The sequence below is a fragment of the Berghia stephanieae genome, chromosome 9 (assembly GCF_034508935.2).
Source record: "Berghia stephanieae isolate SIO BIC M18660-M18661 chromosome 9, UCSD_Bste_1.3, whole genome shotgun sequence".
NCBI classification, from domain to species: domain Eukaryota; kingdom Metazoa; phylum Mollusca; class Gastropoda; order Nudibranchia; family Aeolidiidae; genus Berghia; species Berghia stephanieae.
This window is the reverse complement of record NC_088368.1, coordinates 26,835,439-26,852,938: the sequence shown is the minus strand read 5'-3', so window position 1 is coordinate 26,852,938 and position 17,500 is coordinate 26,835,439. Positions and strand designations below refer to the sequence as shown.

The 17,500-nt window shown below is 36.0% G+C and overlaps 1 protein-coding gene across 1 annotated transcript in view; it reads left to right on the top strand.

The window, feature by feature from the left end:
• Window positions 1-17,500, top strand: part of LOC144979344 (LIM/homeobox protein Lhx3-like) — a 70,578-nt gene that overhangs the window by 12,466 nt on the left and 40,612 nt on the right. The gene's annotated exons all lie outside the window — the stretch shown is intronic.

Below are 17,500 nucleotides of genomic sequence, written 5' to 3'. Positions count from 1 at the left end.
CACACTCAATATCATACCAGGATCCGAGGAAGGCACCCCATTCCTCTGATTAAAAATTATTGATCCTTGCGGTATTCTAGATAGATTTCATTCGTTGACAAAACACTTTTTTTTCAGTTTAACCCTCTCCTTACCACACAAGGGGAAATCGTCACATTCGTTACTATATAACCAACAATTTTCTTGTTCTAATTTCATTTTTGTTGAGGATACTGTGCGCTCTATTAGTCTTGTCTGTTATTATTATTATTATTATTATTATTATTATTATTATTATTATTATTATTATTATTATTATTATTATTATTATTATTACTATTATTATTATTATTATTATTATTTGTATTTTTTATGTAGCATGGATGCGAGACATGAAGTCTGTTAGGCGAATTTACATTTTTTCCGGCAGGGATAACACTGCGGCAAGGTACTTATTTTATACCTGAGTACGATCAGGGAATATGATTAAAGATTAAATTTTCCCCCCGAAAACTCAACTATTATGCTCCGCTCAGAATGAGGCTCGAACCCAGGACCTTCTGTTCCGAAGACGAGTGTCATACCACAAGACAACATAGCCACCATTACCGACCATTTATTATGCCCTACCGTATCAAAGCGGTACAATATCGGGATGAGCCGTGTGATAAAAAATTGAATGTATAGCCACTAATATGAATCTTAAGGGGTCCGGATAGCTCAGTTGATAGATCACTCACTTCACAAACAAAGGGACCGAGATCGATCCCGTGTGTAGTCGAGATTTATTTTCTGATCCCCCTCTGTCCACCAAGCAGTGAATGGGTAGCTGAGTCTGTTAGATTTGGTGGAAAGTACTTTGCGATAGAAAAACGTCCTATACAACTAGTAAGCGATTACTATTATTGTCCGTTTCACGCTTTAGAAACCGGGATAAATTCCTGCTCATTGTGTCAAATGGCTCTGAAGGACTACTTTATAAAAAATATGAATCTTGAGGTTAATTTTTAATCGGCAATTAGTATAATAAATACAGTCCAATACATCATAGAAACCTCATAGTTCGAAGTTGTTATCATTTTGATTCTAAATTCAATTTTAGGAGTCCGATTAATAACAATAATACTAATAATAATAATAACAATAATAATAATAAAAATAATAATAATAATAATAATAATAATAATAATAATAATAATAATAATAATAATAATAATAATAATAATATAATAATAATAATAATAAAAAAATATAATAATAATAATAATAATAATAATAATAATAATAATAATAATAATAATAATAATAATTGATAATTAGATATTACGATGAAGTGCTCAGAGGGCTTTACAGGGGCATCAACAATTCACTGTGGAAAATAACAAAGTCATAATATGCTTTTTAAACATATCTTCCGATGAAGAATGCCGTATTTCTTTTGGAAGTTTGTTCCAGAGTGTTGGGATGTTTCTGGAAAAGGATCGTCCTATATTGACACGTAAGAGTTCTTTCATTGAGTGACAAGCAATTTTGCATCGGAGTCCGATTCAAACAGAGATATTACTGTTTTGAGGTGACTGTTTATATTTTCAAGATTTTTACTGAAATGCCATACTGACCAAACACACAAATTGAATCTTAAAGCTCAAATTTCAAATTAATTTTAAGTACTTACGATACATCATTTATTTGTTGAGCCAAACAAGCTTTTCAAAACAGCATCAAAAGAAAACAAATCGTGAGTTGTATTCAATAGTTCAACCAATGGGGCCACTTGTTTCCATGAGCACTACTAACGACAACTCACTAGGCGGTGCAAAAACCAAATAATGTCAAAATGCCAGTCTTTTTGGGTTTCAATGTCAGGCTATAACATCACGATGGCTACGATCTAACTCGGCCCCTTTGCGTGTGAAGCAGTAAGCACTCTACCAACTGAGCTATCACGACCCCCTATTATCGAAATAGTGAATACAAGTTTTTTGACCAAAATACGAACAAGTCTGTTCTGTCAGTGCATGCCAGATGGGACCTTGCACGGTCTGTGCCTGGGTCCAATATGTTTGATTGCTACTGACTGTGGGAGTTGTAGTATAGATGTTAGGAAGGAAGGGGGAAAGGAAGGGGTGGGGTGGGGGGAGGGGGCAGGGGCGGGGGGAGTGAGGGCATGATAAAGTTGTGAGACTAGAGAAAGGGGTATATTCGAGTAAGTTCTATAGAATACTTACTATGTTATGGTACTCACATCTTGTGGGACTTCCCATGTTGGAATGAAATGATAAAGGCCAACGATAATAATATGGAGCCTGCTTTGGAATCAAAAGCCAAGGGGTTCCAGCGAGTATGGAGCATGCGAATACTAACTAATGTCAACTGAATTTTTCATTTCCCTCAAAATTTAATGATTAACGGGCAAGATTATTAACCCTTTTTTGTGTCACATTGTACACATGCGTGATTCATGTTGACATCAAACGTTTGATGAATAATTATCTTTATTCCGTCTAATATGCCTAGGCGACGGGATGCCGCGCGGAAAGGCATATTTTTTATTATATCAAAATCAGACAATAAACTTTCAAGGTTATACGACATAGTCTTTGTGTTGGTACATCATATCTGGTTGGTGGATGTTGTGATCATTTTACCTCAACGCATATCATCAATAGACCATTTTTTTTCATTTATCGACAACATTAGTCGCGGGATTGACATCACTATCAGCAATGTTAGCAGCAGTAGCAGTAGCAGCATCAGTATCATTCGCAGAAACAACATCATGTCCGGCTGGCGGATGTTGTGAAAATTTTATATAAAAGCATACCATCAAAAGACAATTTTTTCATTTATCGACAACATTAGTCGCGGGATTGACATCACTATCAGCAACATTAGCAGCAGTAGCAGCATCAGTATCATTCGCAGAAACAACATCATATCCGGCTGGCGGATGTGAAAATTTTACATAAAAGCATACCATCAAAAGACAATTTTTTCATTTATCGACAACATTAGTCGCGGGATTGACATCACTATCAGCAACATTAGCAGCAACAGCATCAGCAGCAGCACATTCGCAGAAATAACATCATGAGCGTCATCATCTTATGTCTAGTGGAGCATGCAGCGTTGATAGGATTGAGGCCGTAAGCCGCTTGTGAGGCTAAACGTTGTCTCATTTTGTACTGTCCGGTCTTTAATCGGATTGGAAGACTGGTGTGTGTGTGTGTGTGTGTGTGTGTGTGTGTGTGTGTGAGTGTATGTGTGTGAGTGTGTGTGTGTGTGTGTGTGTGTGTGTGCTGGGGGGGGGGGGGGGTGAGGAGGGTTAGAGAGAGAAAAAAGAATAGTAGTGAGAGATGGAAAATGGAAAAGGTGGCTAATATGGATTTTGAGTGTTGTTGAAGGAAAAGAATGAAATGAGTGAGGAGAATGAGAAAGAGTGCGACTGAAATAGAAAAAAGAGTAGAGTAGAGTAGAGTAGAGAGAGAGAGAGAGAGAGAGAGAGAGAGAGAGAGAGAGAGAGAGAGAGTAACGATAGATAGATAAATAGATAGTAAATAGATGGATAGATATATGGTTTTTTTGTATGTGTTTGTATGTGTGTGTGTGTGTGTGTGTTTGTGTTTGTCTGAGAGAGAGAGAGAGAGGGGGGGGAGAGAGATAGAGATAGAGAGAGAGAGAAAGAGAGAGAGAGAGGGAGAAAGAAAGAGAGAGAGAGAGAGAGAGAGAGAGAGAGAGAGAGAGAGAGAGAGAGAGAGAGAGGGTGGGTTTTAAAGATTGAACAATTGAGGTGAATTCATTCAGAATGAATGGGTGATGATGACGAAGAGAAAGCGAGAACTGTGGGGGGAAGATACCTAGCTGGGTTGGGATAGAAACGGAATTAAGTAGAGCGTATGATAAATAGAATGGCAGATAGATAGTTAGATAGACAAATAGATAGGTAGATAGATAGATAGATAGATAGATAGATAGATGGATGGATTGATAGATAGATAGATAGATAGATAGATAGATAGATAGATAGATAGATAGATAGAGAGATAGATTGATAACTATATAGATAGTAGATAGGAAGATAGATAGATAGACTGTGTGAGTCTGTGTGTGTTTGTGTGTGTGTGTGAGTGAGAGTGAGAAAGAGAGAAAGAGAGAGAGAGAGAGAGAGAGAGAGAGAGAGAGAGAGAGAGAGAGAGAGCAATTCATCAACGTCATTATCGCCGCCGCATTCGTCGTCATCATCATCGTCAACATTTATACATCCTGATCAAGGTATCTACTTCTTCTTCTTCTTCTAGGTTCCATGCCTGGTCCAGGCTTCGGATACTGCATGAATTATCTCTCTCCATTCCTCCCTGTCTCTTGCTTTTTCAAACAGCTCTTGGATTGTTAGGTTGGTGAAGCCTTCAGTTGGTCTATGAGTGTTTTTCTTTGTCTCCCCCGGGCGCGTTTACGAGGTATTTTTCCACAACTTGCCAGGTATTCATTCTTATCTTTCCTTACTATGTGGCCGAAAAAGGATAGTTGTCGATCCGCTATTAAGGGCATTAGTTTCCTTTGTTGGTATGTTTGTTTTAGCACTTCTTCGTTCGTTTTGTGTGCAGTATACGATATTCTCTGCATCCTTCTCAAACACCACATTTCAAAAGTATCTACCCAAACATTAATCAAGGATTTCTAACCCTCACTGGCGCATCTTTCACTGTCATTCCTTCAGCTTATCTTATCCATAAATTGTTTTTTTTTTTAATATAAACATTTAGTATATTTATTTATATAACATGGACCAACATGATCAATGTGCTTCACAATGCCGCATTTTATCCCAGAGCAGACCACACGTCAAGTTTTACAGCACATTTATTAACCGTAAATGCATGCCCGCGTCTCTTACAGCCCTTTTTACTTCCTAAAGCTTTGTAATGAGCTACATCCAAGTCGAGTGAAGTAAGAGTAGAAAGTGTCTTACCCAAGGGCACAACGTCAGAGTGTTGAAATCATTGTCACTCATCATGTCACTGACAACGTTTAATATTGCTATTTCGATTACAAATCGATTTATCTCTTCGTCGTCATCTATTCATTCGGTGCGGCTTTGTGGTCTAGTGGTATGACACTCGCTTTCGGATCGGAAGGTCCTGGGTTCAAGCCTTGCTCGGCGCATAGTTGAGTCCGTGGAGAAGGCTCTATACTCTCATTCTCTCGTAAAATGAGTACCTGGTCGTTAACAGCGTTGTCTCTGTCCGAAAAAATTGTAGTATCGTCATGATCCCGTCCTACTTGTTAATGTTGCCGTTGGCCAGGGACCCCTTGTTAAGCGATTTGAGCACGTTTACTGGATATTGCGCTCTATAAAAGCTTGATTGTGACGCCCGGCCACTGGCACCGATTATTAAAACATGGGTTTACTCCAATCATTATGGTGTAAAACACAATTTTAGTGACAGATTAGTGACTTGGATTACTTATTGTATCTTTCCTGTTGTGGTAAATTTTATGATAAAAACTATTTCATTTTTCTGATTATTTTAACCTTAATTTCATTACGTCGTCCCGTTTGCTCGTCACAACACCAGATTGAAGCTATTTGTAACATTTAGCTTTTTCGTTCATTGCGCCTCTGTATTAAACCCCCACTTTTTTTTCATTTTGCCTGTCTCTTTTTATTTAGTTTCTCATGTCGATAAACACAGCTTGTTAAAGATTGCTAAACCTGCGACGAAGACCACCAAGGCTAAAGAAGTATTAGCTAGTTAATCGAAAGTTGAAGTAAGAATGTCTGCCCAAAATTACCCCCCCCCCCTTTCCCCCTTCCACTCAAAAAAATGTTTAGAAATACGTTTTGTAAGTGCAAGGTAGCCTCTGGGCATTTCTTTCAAAGGGAAGTTTAGTCAGATTAATCATTGAGACTCTTCTTTAATACTACTCTACTCTAGAAGAAAAAAAAATACATTCAGAGTTTTGGCCAGAAAATTCATCCTTCATTCAAATATAAATCCATAAAAATGGCTCTCATCTTTGCACACAAAAAACAACTCTCAAACCTGAGACTTTGCGAAGGCCCAGGTTTGATAGTTTTTAACAAGATGAGGGTCATTGTAATCGATTGATATAAGAAGGACGAGTTTTCTGGCCAAAATTTGAAATACGTGTTTTTATTTGTTCGTCCATCCAACACCGGCATCATTAACTGCATCTTAACCACATCGTCGTCGTCATTCATTATCATCATATCTCTAATCTCACAAATGACCACTAAGTCCATCAGGACAAAAGACACTGACCACCGTTCTCTTATCTTCATCGGCTAACGCAACGCCTCTATCAATGGCAACAGCTTTAGGCCTGTATGAAACCCCGCCTTTCTCATTAATACCCCTCCACCCAAAACAAACTTAATCATTTACTCTTCAACTCAATACGTTATAAGGGGGGGGGGGGGGGGGGGGGGGGAACGTAGCCATCGTTAAGTTATAGCCTGGCACTGAAACCCAAAAAGACTGGCATTTTGACGTCATTATTTGGTTTTTGCACCGCCAAGTGAGTTGTCGTTAGTGGTGCTCATGGAAACAAGTGGTCCCATTGGTTGAACTATTGAATACAACTCACGATTTGTTTTCTTTTGTGGCCAAAGACTGGCATTTTGACGTCATTTTTTGGTCAGTATCAGCGTAGCCATCGTTATATTATAGCCTGATAATGAAATCGAAAAGGACTGGCAGTTTGACGTCATTATTTGGTTTTTGCACCGTCTAGTGAGTTGTCGTTAGTGTGCTCATGGAAACGAGTTATTTCATTGGCTGAAAAATTGAATACAACTCACGATTAGTTTTCTTTTGTGGCAAAAGACTGGCATTTTGACGTCATTTTTTGGTCAGTATCAGGCTATAGATAGTTCGAAGATGACGTCACTCAGGCCTTTGTTATTGTTTTTGCCATCCGCGTTTGTGAGTTGTTCTTACTAAACTATATTAACCAGACTATAAAAGTTCATGGTTACACAGAGTTTGTTTGTTGGTCCGTTATACTTCCGGATCTCAATGCTGTGAACTCCTTGGCCAAGCGCATTCTATCTATAAGTTAACGATGGCTACGGTGGGAGGCAGCATGGTATTGCTGTGTGGTCTTTGCTCCGTGCCAAAGGGGTACCTTTCAGTTCGACTCTCAGCCGTGCTGTTTTATGGCCTTGAGCAAGTTGCCGTGTCCTAGCTCACTTTGCGGCGCTTCATTGCGGCTGACATCTGGATTGTTCCAATTTTCTCTGAAATAGACGTTAAAAACGAATTTTCCCTTGGGACTAAAATAATCAGATTCAAATTGAATTGAACTTTATTCAACTTTATTTTATTTCATTTCATTTCATTTATTTATGTATCTTTTTAATCTATTATTTGTTTATCTATATTAGCAGGTGTACAAATTTTGGGATCCCCTCGAAACGGTATCATTTCTGGTTGTTCTAGATTTTTGAAAAATTACAATAATCAGATATAATGAATTTAAGAAATTGCTCCTTAAGAAATTAATTTATTTCTTTTCAATACAAAACGTAATACAAGTCTAATATTCTTGTCTATAAAGTCAATCTCTGGAGATCTAAATCACCTGATATAATATCGAGTTGGATCGATGAGTTACAGTTACCGTGCTGAAGATTGACTTGTAATGTAAGATAATCAAGCAAATTTTGGCCCTGGTGGTTTGTCCTTTAGTAAAGCAGGTCATACACATTGTCCAATTCGACTCAGGTGTGAATGAATGTAAAGAGGGTTGGTTTCACTTTGTCTATGCAAGTAGTTTTAGTAGTAGTAGTAGTAGTAGTAGTAGTAGTAGTAGTAGTAGTAGTAGTAGTAATAGTAGTAGTAGTAGTAGTAGTAGTAGTAGTAGTAGTAGTAGTAGTAGTAGGAGGAGGAGGAGGAGGAGGAGGAGGAGGAGGAGTAGAAATAGCAGCAGCAGTAGTAGTAGTAGTAGTAGTAGTAGTAGTAGTAGTAGTAGTAGTAGTAGTAGTAGTAGTACCAGTAGTAGTAGTAGTAGTAATAGTAGTAGTAGTAGTAGTAGTAGTAGTAGTAGTAGTAGTAGTAGTAGTAGTAGTACTACTACTAATAGCAGTAGTAGTAGTAGTAGTAGTAGTAGTAGTAGTAGTAGTAGTAGTAGTAGTAGTAGTAGTAGTAGTAGTAGTAGTAGTAGTAGTAGTAGTAGTAGATGTTGTTGTCGTTTGTGTACTAGTAGAACAGTTAACAACAGTAACAGTTGTTCAAGTAGTAAGAGTTAACTTACGATAGCCGCAGAAGCCTTAACACCAAAGCTCACCTAGAATATCACAGATGGAATGCACGTGCATTGTGACTTGTCGCCCGGGGGGTGGCCATGTTTTCACACGCTCCTCATTTTTGTCCTATAACGTCATTCGTGAAAATGGCGTCGTCATTGGACACGTGACCTACTTTGTACCAACGACTGGTTGGTTGGCCGTCAGCCTTTTCATTTGAAGAGTGGTTTTTCCAAAACTCCCTAACTCATTTTTTCCCCATTTTGAGATTTTGAGGGTTATTTTCCTTAGAATTTCTCATTCGGTCTATTATTTTATCATATTTAAACTTCAAATTCTAACAAATCAAGGGAAATTGCTGCGTTAATTGATGCTAAAAATAAAATTTACATTTTAATTTATCTCACGGATGGAAAATCTCAAAAAGTGGAAAAATCGACTTAACGAGTTTTTGGAAAACCAGCCTTCAATTGTTTGTTGATATTTGGGTGTTTGGGTGGGCGTGGAGAACACAGAGATGCCATTTTTGGCCCACCATCTCAAAACGGAGTTTGAGCTTCTTTATATATGTATAGTGCAATATTCACTAAACGTGCTCAAAGCGCTTCACTAGGGGTCCTTAGCCAACAGCAACTCTTAACATGTAGGAGGAGACGTGATACCTCTAAGGCAATATTACAATTTTTCCGGCTGAGACAAAACTGTTAACAAGGTACCTGTTCGAACAAGGATATAGAAATTGGAAATGTATAGCCAAAAAAAAAAACATGAAACATTCGATTAGTTGGTCTACTGCGGTTATGAGGTCTTGTGATATGACATTCGCCTTCGATTGGAAGGTCATTGGTTCGAGTCCCGCTCTGAGCGGCGCATAGTTGATCATTGGGAAAATAAAAAAAGTTCTTTACCCAGACTCTCTCACCGTATTCATGTGTAAAATGAGTACCTGTCGGAAAAATATAATATCGCCTAACAGGCATCATGTGTCTCCCGACATGTTAACTGTTGTTGTTATGCCAAGGGCCTCTTGTAAAGACAAATTGGTATTTTTTAAAGTAGTCACAATGTGTACTCTGTATGTGACCGACCATCTCTAAACGTTTTGTTATTTTGTAGTAGTGAATTATATAACAATGTGAAATTGAATGTAAGCTTCAATTTAATATTTTTTTAAAAAAACATATAAAATGGATGTTTATGGTTTCCCCTTTATCAACAAAACATGATGAATGAAACACAACAGATGAATGAGATAATGTTGTAGTGGCGTTGTTAAAATCTTAATAGAACTTAAGAATCTTAATTAAAATCTTAATAAGTAAAGGTGGCTATAAAAGTTAGTATCTTTTTTAAATATTCCTTTTTTTATTTTGGTTTGTTTGCTTTTTTTTTCTTTGACATTATAATTGGTTAGGTTTAGTGACACAACTAACGATCAAGTATTCAAAAATAAGTTGCAAAGTTGATAGAGAAGTGTTTGCAGATGGTATTAGAAACATTTTTATTATATCTAGAAATTTACATTCATATGAATTTTTATCAATTAATGTATCTAGTATTTATTATTAAAATATTATCCATTTTTTTTTAAATTGAGATTTTTTGCAATAAATAATTTTATTGTTTAGATTTATTGACCAAATAAACGTGCAAGTATCGCAATAAATAACTAAATATATAAATATATACAAAATGAAAAGTAAAAGTAAAAGACAAAGAAACATCGGGAAAGTGAGCAACGGTCCCAGGTTTGAGAGTTTTTACCGAGATGAAAGCCATTTTAATCGATTGATATTTGAAGGACAAGTTTTCTGGCCTAGAATTTAAATACGTGTTTTTTTTTGTGTTTTTTTTTTTGGTTTGTTTTTTTTTTTTTTTTTTTTTTTTTGGGGGGGGGGGGGTTTAAAAATATTTTTTTATTGTCCTGTTTAGACTTCCGCACTAATCACATTAAAAGGAATTGATTTCATATTCTTTGAAATATCGGTTGCCCTCTGGCTGTATAATGTAGTTTTCTTTATATTAAAAAAGAATTTGTCTTTGCTTTTTCTTCTTGTTTAATATTTTTTTTCTTCATTATATTTTGCCTAAAATAGAAGTCAATTCATCTGTTAGCTTTGCTTTTAATTGCCAATCCTTTGGAATAGAAATACAATGGGGAGATATTTCACCTTCATACAAAACCAATTTCTGGTTTGTCAAGTCAGCCATTTAAAAATATGAAAAAAAAAAAACCCAAGAAATTAGTTGACTTCTCAAACGAGAATCTGGTATTGTGTCATTACTAAGGCTGCATATTTGCAGGTCTGACAGACGATCGTAATCATGGGCATGTTTTGACATTGTTACAATGGACACCACACCACTAGCGTTGGTTTGAAAGTATTTCCATTACAACAATGAGATCATAAAAATTTGGGTTATCAGATTGTAAATGAGTGTACGTCATGTAAAAAAAATGTTATTTAAACTACAAGTCCTAATAATTTATTGCTATTTATTTTTCTTTCTTTTAATAGTGATAATACGTGTTTATATTTACATTGTATTTTTGAAGTCATGCAATTATAATGAAAAAAACAAAACAACAACAACAAAAACAACAAGGATTGTCACTCTCTGATTTAATAAACGACAATTCATAACCCATTTATAGATCAACGCCTTAAAGATTTTGAGTTTTGTTTTAGTTTTTTGTTTTTTTTAAAAAAAGAAGAAAAAGTTGATTGGGTTAAAACTTTAGTGACAGATTGCGCATTCTTATAGACCAAGGTGCCACCATCTCTTGCACATAATCCAGGGGGAAAAGACAGAAACATTCTTTAAAAAAGGACACACGTCGTCCGTCGCCATTTCCCGGAAGAAGGCGTTGCTAATCCTACCGGATATTGTCTTGAGGTGAGCTTCTACACACGCGTCGGTATTCAGAGGCACGCGACTCCCATCCGGTTACAAACGAGTCAAAGGGAAGTAATCCAAATAGGGAAGAATAGAATTGTCATTCGTCGTTGTTGCTACTCTTGTGCGTTCTTCAGATGAAAAGGGCGATATTTAGAGCGTTACCAAATAAGAAGACGATGGAAGAGAATACGAAAAAGAAGCTGAAGAAGAAGAGGTAGAGGAGGGGGGTTAAGGGGCAGAAAGAGTGAGATGTGGAGGAACGAGATGGAGGAGAAAAAGGAGGAAGCGGAAGAGGAAGAGAAGAAGGAGGAGGCTGGTGCTGGCAATGATGATAGTGAGAAAAAGAAGAGGTGCTAGTTGTGGTGGTGGTGGTAGTAGTAGTAGTAGTAGTAGTAGTAGTAGTAGTAGTAGTAGTAGTAGTAGTAGTAGTAGTAGTAGTAGTAATAGTAGTAGTAGTAGTAGTAGTAGTAGTAGTAGTAGTAGTAGTAGTAGTAGTAGTAGTAGTAGTAGTGGTGGTGGTAGTAGTAGTCGTCGTTGTAGTATTAATAGTCGTAAAAGAAGAAGAAGGAGAAGAAGAAGAAGAAGAAGAAGAAGAAGAAGAAGAAGAAGAAGAAGAAGAAGAAGAAGAAGAAGAAGAAGATGGACGAGCATCAGCAACAACAACAAGAACAGTAGACTGGTCAACTTTGCCATACTCTGAAAGCCCACCAGGTTAGAATATTGTTTTTACAAGATGGTCGATGGTCATTTTAATCAATCGATATTTGAAAAACAAGCGCCCCCCCCCCCCCACACACACACACACACAAAACAACTCTAAATTCTTTCTTGGGGGGCGGGGGGGGGGGGGGCCGAATATACTCGACTTATCACAATTAATGTGCCACAAATCATTGTCCATCATTTCATACGGTACAGATCAACTCAATTTACTTCAGATCAAATCTAAGCACTCAGCACTGTCATAGTTTCCAAAGTTTACAATTCGGTTCTATTATTGAGTGGCTTATTTTTGTTACTTATCGCCTGAAAACAGTGTTAAGTCAGAATGATATGAGATACCAAAAAAAAAAAAAAAAAAAAAAGAACTGATTTATGGTTTTAACAAAATGGCTTGGGCGAAGTTTTTGCGGGGTTTTTTTTCTGAATGATCAGTCTAAACTCTGTATGTGGAAAAACTAAAAATCTATATTTCTGATTATATTAATTTTTAATTCAATATTAAGAACGTGTTCACTCAAATATAATAATGTTGATGATGATAATTATACAATGTGCTTTTGGTTGAATTTTACTTTTGTTTTTGTTTTGGTTTGTTTTTGGGGGGGGGGGTTTGTTTTGTTTTTTTATGTGTGTTTTATGAGTTTTACGGCACTATTATTAGGTCATTTCAGCGCCAGTAAAAAAGAAGACGAAAGAGGAAAGTTGTAGAAATATGAAGTTTAAAGCACCGAATAAAAAGGAAGACAAAGGGGACATTTTATGTATAAATACGAATAGAAGATTTCACGAGCAATCAATCGATGTGTCAACTCTGATGTCACTCTATGGTGACATAAAACATTTTCTCTCTGATAACTGTGGACATTTTCAGACAATTTCATTGAATATATTCTGAGAAACGTTTGACACAGTATCCCATACCATTAGAAAAATGACATATTGAGAAAATAGCAAAATAGCTTTCCGTTTTACACACTTTTCTTACTACCTGTACTCTTTTCGACTGTGTTTTTCGTGCCATCATAGTCTATTTTAAGAAGTTGGACTTCAATGATATTATTTTTAAGATAATAAAATACCGTTTTTCACCATAATCTCAGAATCAATTTTTTAAAAAGAATTTTCCTAATAATTAGACCCCAACCTTCCCTTAATAGTCCTACTAAGGCACAAGCAAATGATCACACTATGAAAGATACACTCAGATCGACTTGCACTATTTAGAGGTCTGATAACCCAGTTCATTATGGGCTCATTGTTATTATAGAAATCTTAACAAAAATGACGCAAAATATTGTCCATTACATCATTGTTAAACTCGGCCCATTAGTGGGTTTGGATGTCAGACATTCATAGACACGTCGACTCAAATGTTGACAAACAAAAAAAAAAAAGAGAGTTTATATATAACGTAATATCCACTCAAAGTCTCAAAGCGCTTTACAAGGCGTTTCAGGTCAACAGCAACACTTAACATGTAGGACGAGACATGACGCCTATTAATCGATATTACATTTTTTCGAAATGAACAACGCTGGTAATGGCGTGATACCATTTATTTTACACCTGAGTACGGAGTGAGATTGTGAGTAAGAGCCTTTTCCAGGGGCTCATCTATACGCCGAGCGGCCTATGCCCGTACCCAGGACCGTCCGATCCGAAAGCGAGTATCATATCACTAGACCACATAGCCACACAATGCATTAAGGTACAGTATTCAAAGCTAACAATTTGAGAGAATGGGTCACATTTTCCTAATTCGTACAAGTCAGTGAAGAGCATTTTCCAGAGACTCATCTATACGCCGAGCGGCCGATGCCCGTGCCCAGGACCGTCCGATCCGAAAGCGAGTATCATATCACTAGACCACATAGCCGCACAATGTATTGTTACAGTATTCAAAACTAACAATTTGAGAGAATGGGTCACAATTTCCTAATTCGTACAAGTCAGTGAAGAGCATTTTCCAGGGACTAATCTATAAGCCGAGAGGTGCCCATACACAGGACCTTCCGATCCGAAAGCGAGTATCATATCACTAGACCACATAGCCGCACAATGTACTGTTACAGTATTCAAAACTAACAATTTGAGAGAATGGGTCACAATTTCCTAATTCGTATAAGTCACCTCGTCGTCCCAGACATGAAAAGTTCAAATCGTGGATCGATTCATCCGTCCCGGAAATTCCAAAAGGTTACATCCCTGGGGCGTTTCTGTGGTGGCTCCATTGATATTTATTGGATGGACGACAACGACATTGAACACAACAAACATGTCGATTTTACAAATTATATTTGGTTGTTTGTCAAAACAAAGTTAGACAATATTATTATCATAACGCTGAATAGTTTTAAGGGAACATTTTACGTGACAAAACTTAAAAAGCAATGTACTAAAGTTGATAAAGCAGCGTCTAAACAAATGAGATAAAATAAAATAACTAAGAGCTCAACGTTTTGGGCTCAAAATCTTTCTTCAGCCGATAACAGAAATTGTTAAAAGATTAATTCACCACGTTAAGAGAGCCGGGAGAACGTCATTTTTCCAGTAAAAATAACCAGTACCTTCTTCTTCTTCTTCTTCTTCTTCTTCTTCTTCTTCTTCTTCTTCTTCTTCTTCTTCTTCTTCTTCTTCTTCTTCTTCTTCTTCTTCTTCTTCTTCTTCCTTCTTCCATTAAAGCTTCAGGCCGTCTTTTCAGAAACAGGAGTATAGAGGGCAGCAAGGAGCGATTTTATAACGTCATCAGTCGAAAGGGCTTGTTTACAAGTGATTGGTAGGGAGATCCAAAGTCTTCTTCTTCTTCTTCTTCTTCTTCTTCTTCTTCTTCTTCTTCTTCTTCTTCTTCTTCTTCTTCTTCTTCCCTCTTCCATTAAAGCTTCAGGCCGTCTTTTCAGAAACAGGAGTATAGGAGGGCAGCAAGGAGCGATTTTATAACGTCATCAGTCGAAAGGGCTTGTTTACAAGTGATTGGTAGGGAGATCCAAAGTCGGAAGGTGGAAAGGGGGGGGGGGGGGGGGGGGGGAAGAGTAAAGATGATGGTTTGTTCTTCAGTGGGGGATTTCAAAATTAAATACTGAGTTTCTTGCTTTGTTGCTGTTCCGTTTCAAATGTCTAGTTGGAATTTCGAGTTTTCCTTCTACCTACTATGAACCTTTAGTTTTTCTCACTTTATTGACCTCTTTAAACATAAAGACCGGAGAAAATATGTATTATCTCTCTCCTTACCGATCATTTTCAGTATATTCCCAATAATGTCAGGTTTACCCAGCAGAAAAAGTGCTTTTTAAAACTCAAACAATCTCTCTACAAAACAAGTATATGTTCTTATTATTTAAACAAAGATCATTGTGTTGTACAAAATAAATCTGAATAAGAAAAAATGTATATTTAGTCGTCACAAATGTGACGATTTTGCAGTAGGTGGTAAGGAGAGGGTTAAACAGTGCCAGATTTTTTTTTGTGATTGTTTTTTTTTTTCTCCCTTGTATTTTTCTCTCTTGCCTTATCTGTAAGTTTCATACACGTTTTGTTTTTGTTTTTGTTTTTTTTTTTTTCGGTCTTTATCTTACACCAGTGCCTGCTCCCTAATTTGTCTATATAAAACTTATAAATTTTACCCCAATTTTCACACTTATGACTATCAAATCTATAGATAGAATGAAGTTGACGTCACTCTGGTCTTTGTTATTGATTGTTGCCATCCGCTTTTATGAGTAATTCTCACTAAACTGTACTAACCAAACTATAAACGTTCAACGTTACATAATATAGTTTTGTGTGTTAGTCTGTTATTATACTTCCGGGTGGCAATGTTGTGAGCTTCTTAGCCAGGCGCATACTATATATTGCTTGAATTTGAATCATCCCGGCATAATATCGTTTTGAGGCGTTGGGTCAGATAACACTATTGATTTCAACGGAGAGACTTTCCACTCGTCTAGGGGGCCACATACACTAAGTCCAGGTGATGACATGTTTATCGCTCACTATCAGCATAATAAGCCAATGTGACACTACTGCTAGCACTCACGTCACGATTGATCAGCAGTCACGTGACCAGTCACTACCATATGACCGTATCGTAAGGTTATATTTATGGACAACGGGTACGAATAGTCATTAGATTAATGTAATTAAAGTAGCATTTTCGTTGGGTTTTTTTTTATGTCCGGTCTGGCATGCCTGGTATAATGAATGGATGACCGCACGTTATCGTCCGATGACAAGCTTGACCGATGGTCATCACCGAGATGTCAATTTATTTATTACAGTGTTCTTGAGGTCTTTTTGCATGGCAGTGTGTGAATTAACGAATAGCGATGTCAATCAGAATTATCAAAAGGAAAGAACAAGCAAAAGCAAAAAAAAAAAAAATAAGTAAATTAATAAATTAAAAAAATAATCAACAACCACAAAGAAAAATAAAACAAACTTAAAATAAACAACAACAAAAAGCAAAAATTAAACCCACAACCCCCCCCCCCCCCCCAAAAAAAAAAACAAAAACAAACCCCCAACACCAATAACAACAACAACATAATAATAATATAATAATAATAATAATAATAATAATAATAATAATAATAATATAATAATAATAATAATATAATAATAATAATAATATAATAATAATAATAATAATAATAATAATAATAATAATAATAATAATAATAATAATAATATAATAATAATAATATAATAAATAATATTAATAATAATAATATAATAATATAATAATAATAATAATAATAATAATAATAATAATAATAATAATAATAATAAATAATAATAATAATAATAATAATAATAATAATAATAATAATAATAATAATAATAATAATAATAATAATAATAATAATAATAATAATAATAGCAATAATAATAATAACAATAATAAAGCAAAAGCAAAAACGGACAAACAACTTATACAAGAATTAACTCACTCAACCCTAACACCGACTATATCCGTAGTTTACCCGGGTTACTTTTACCCCATGCCTATTTATTATATTTTTATGAGACAAATTATAGGCGTCGTATCAAAGCTAATGTTTTTAGTTTTCTTATGTTAATGGTAGTTGAATAAAACTAGATATCTATTTTCAAATATATTTTTTCCAATTTTGAAACGTAGAAAATCTCTGGGATTGAGTGAGTTAAACCCTTCGACTAGAAATCTACACCCACAAAACTGCATTGCAGACTTTGGGTAAGAATAAAAAATAAACATCGAGCGGGATGGCATTTTTATCTTAGATGAAGCGCATAGAGCATGACATAGTCATGGATATGCTTTATACAAATGCTGTGCATTATGTGCCATGCTCAATGCGCTCCAACATATTTACCCCCCCCCCCCCCCCCTCCCATTTCCGGTCAAATACGTCGTATGGAATCAAATTTCCATTTTAACTATGCGTTTACTCTGAATAATAATGTTGAAATTATATCATGTCCTTCATCTTTAGCTCAGTAATTTTAGAAAACTATTTGAAAACAGTCCTATTCAGACAGGCTTTTGTGTTATTTTGTTTTAACTATTGTCTTTGTATGTGTAGCACTTTAGACCACGCTGTGGAGTCTGGGCGCTGTATAAACTTATTATTACATTACATTACATTACAT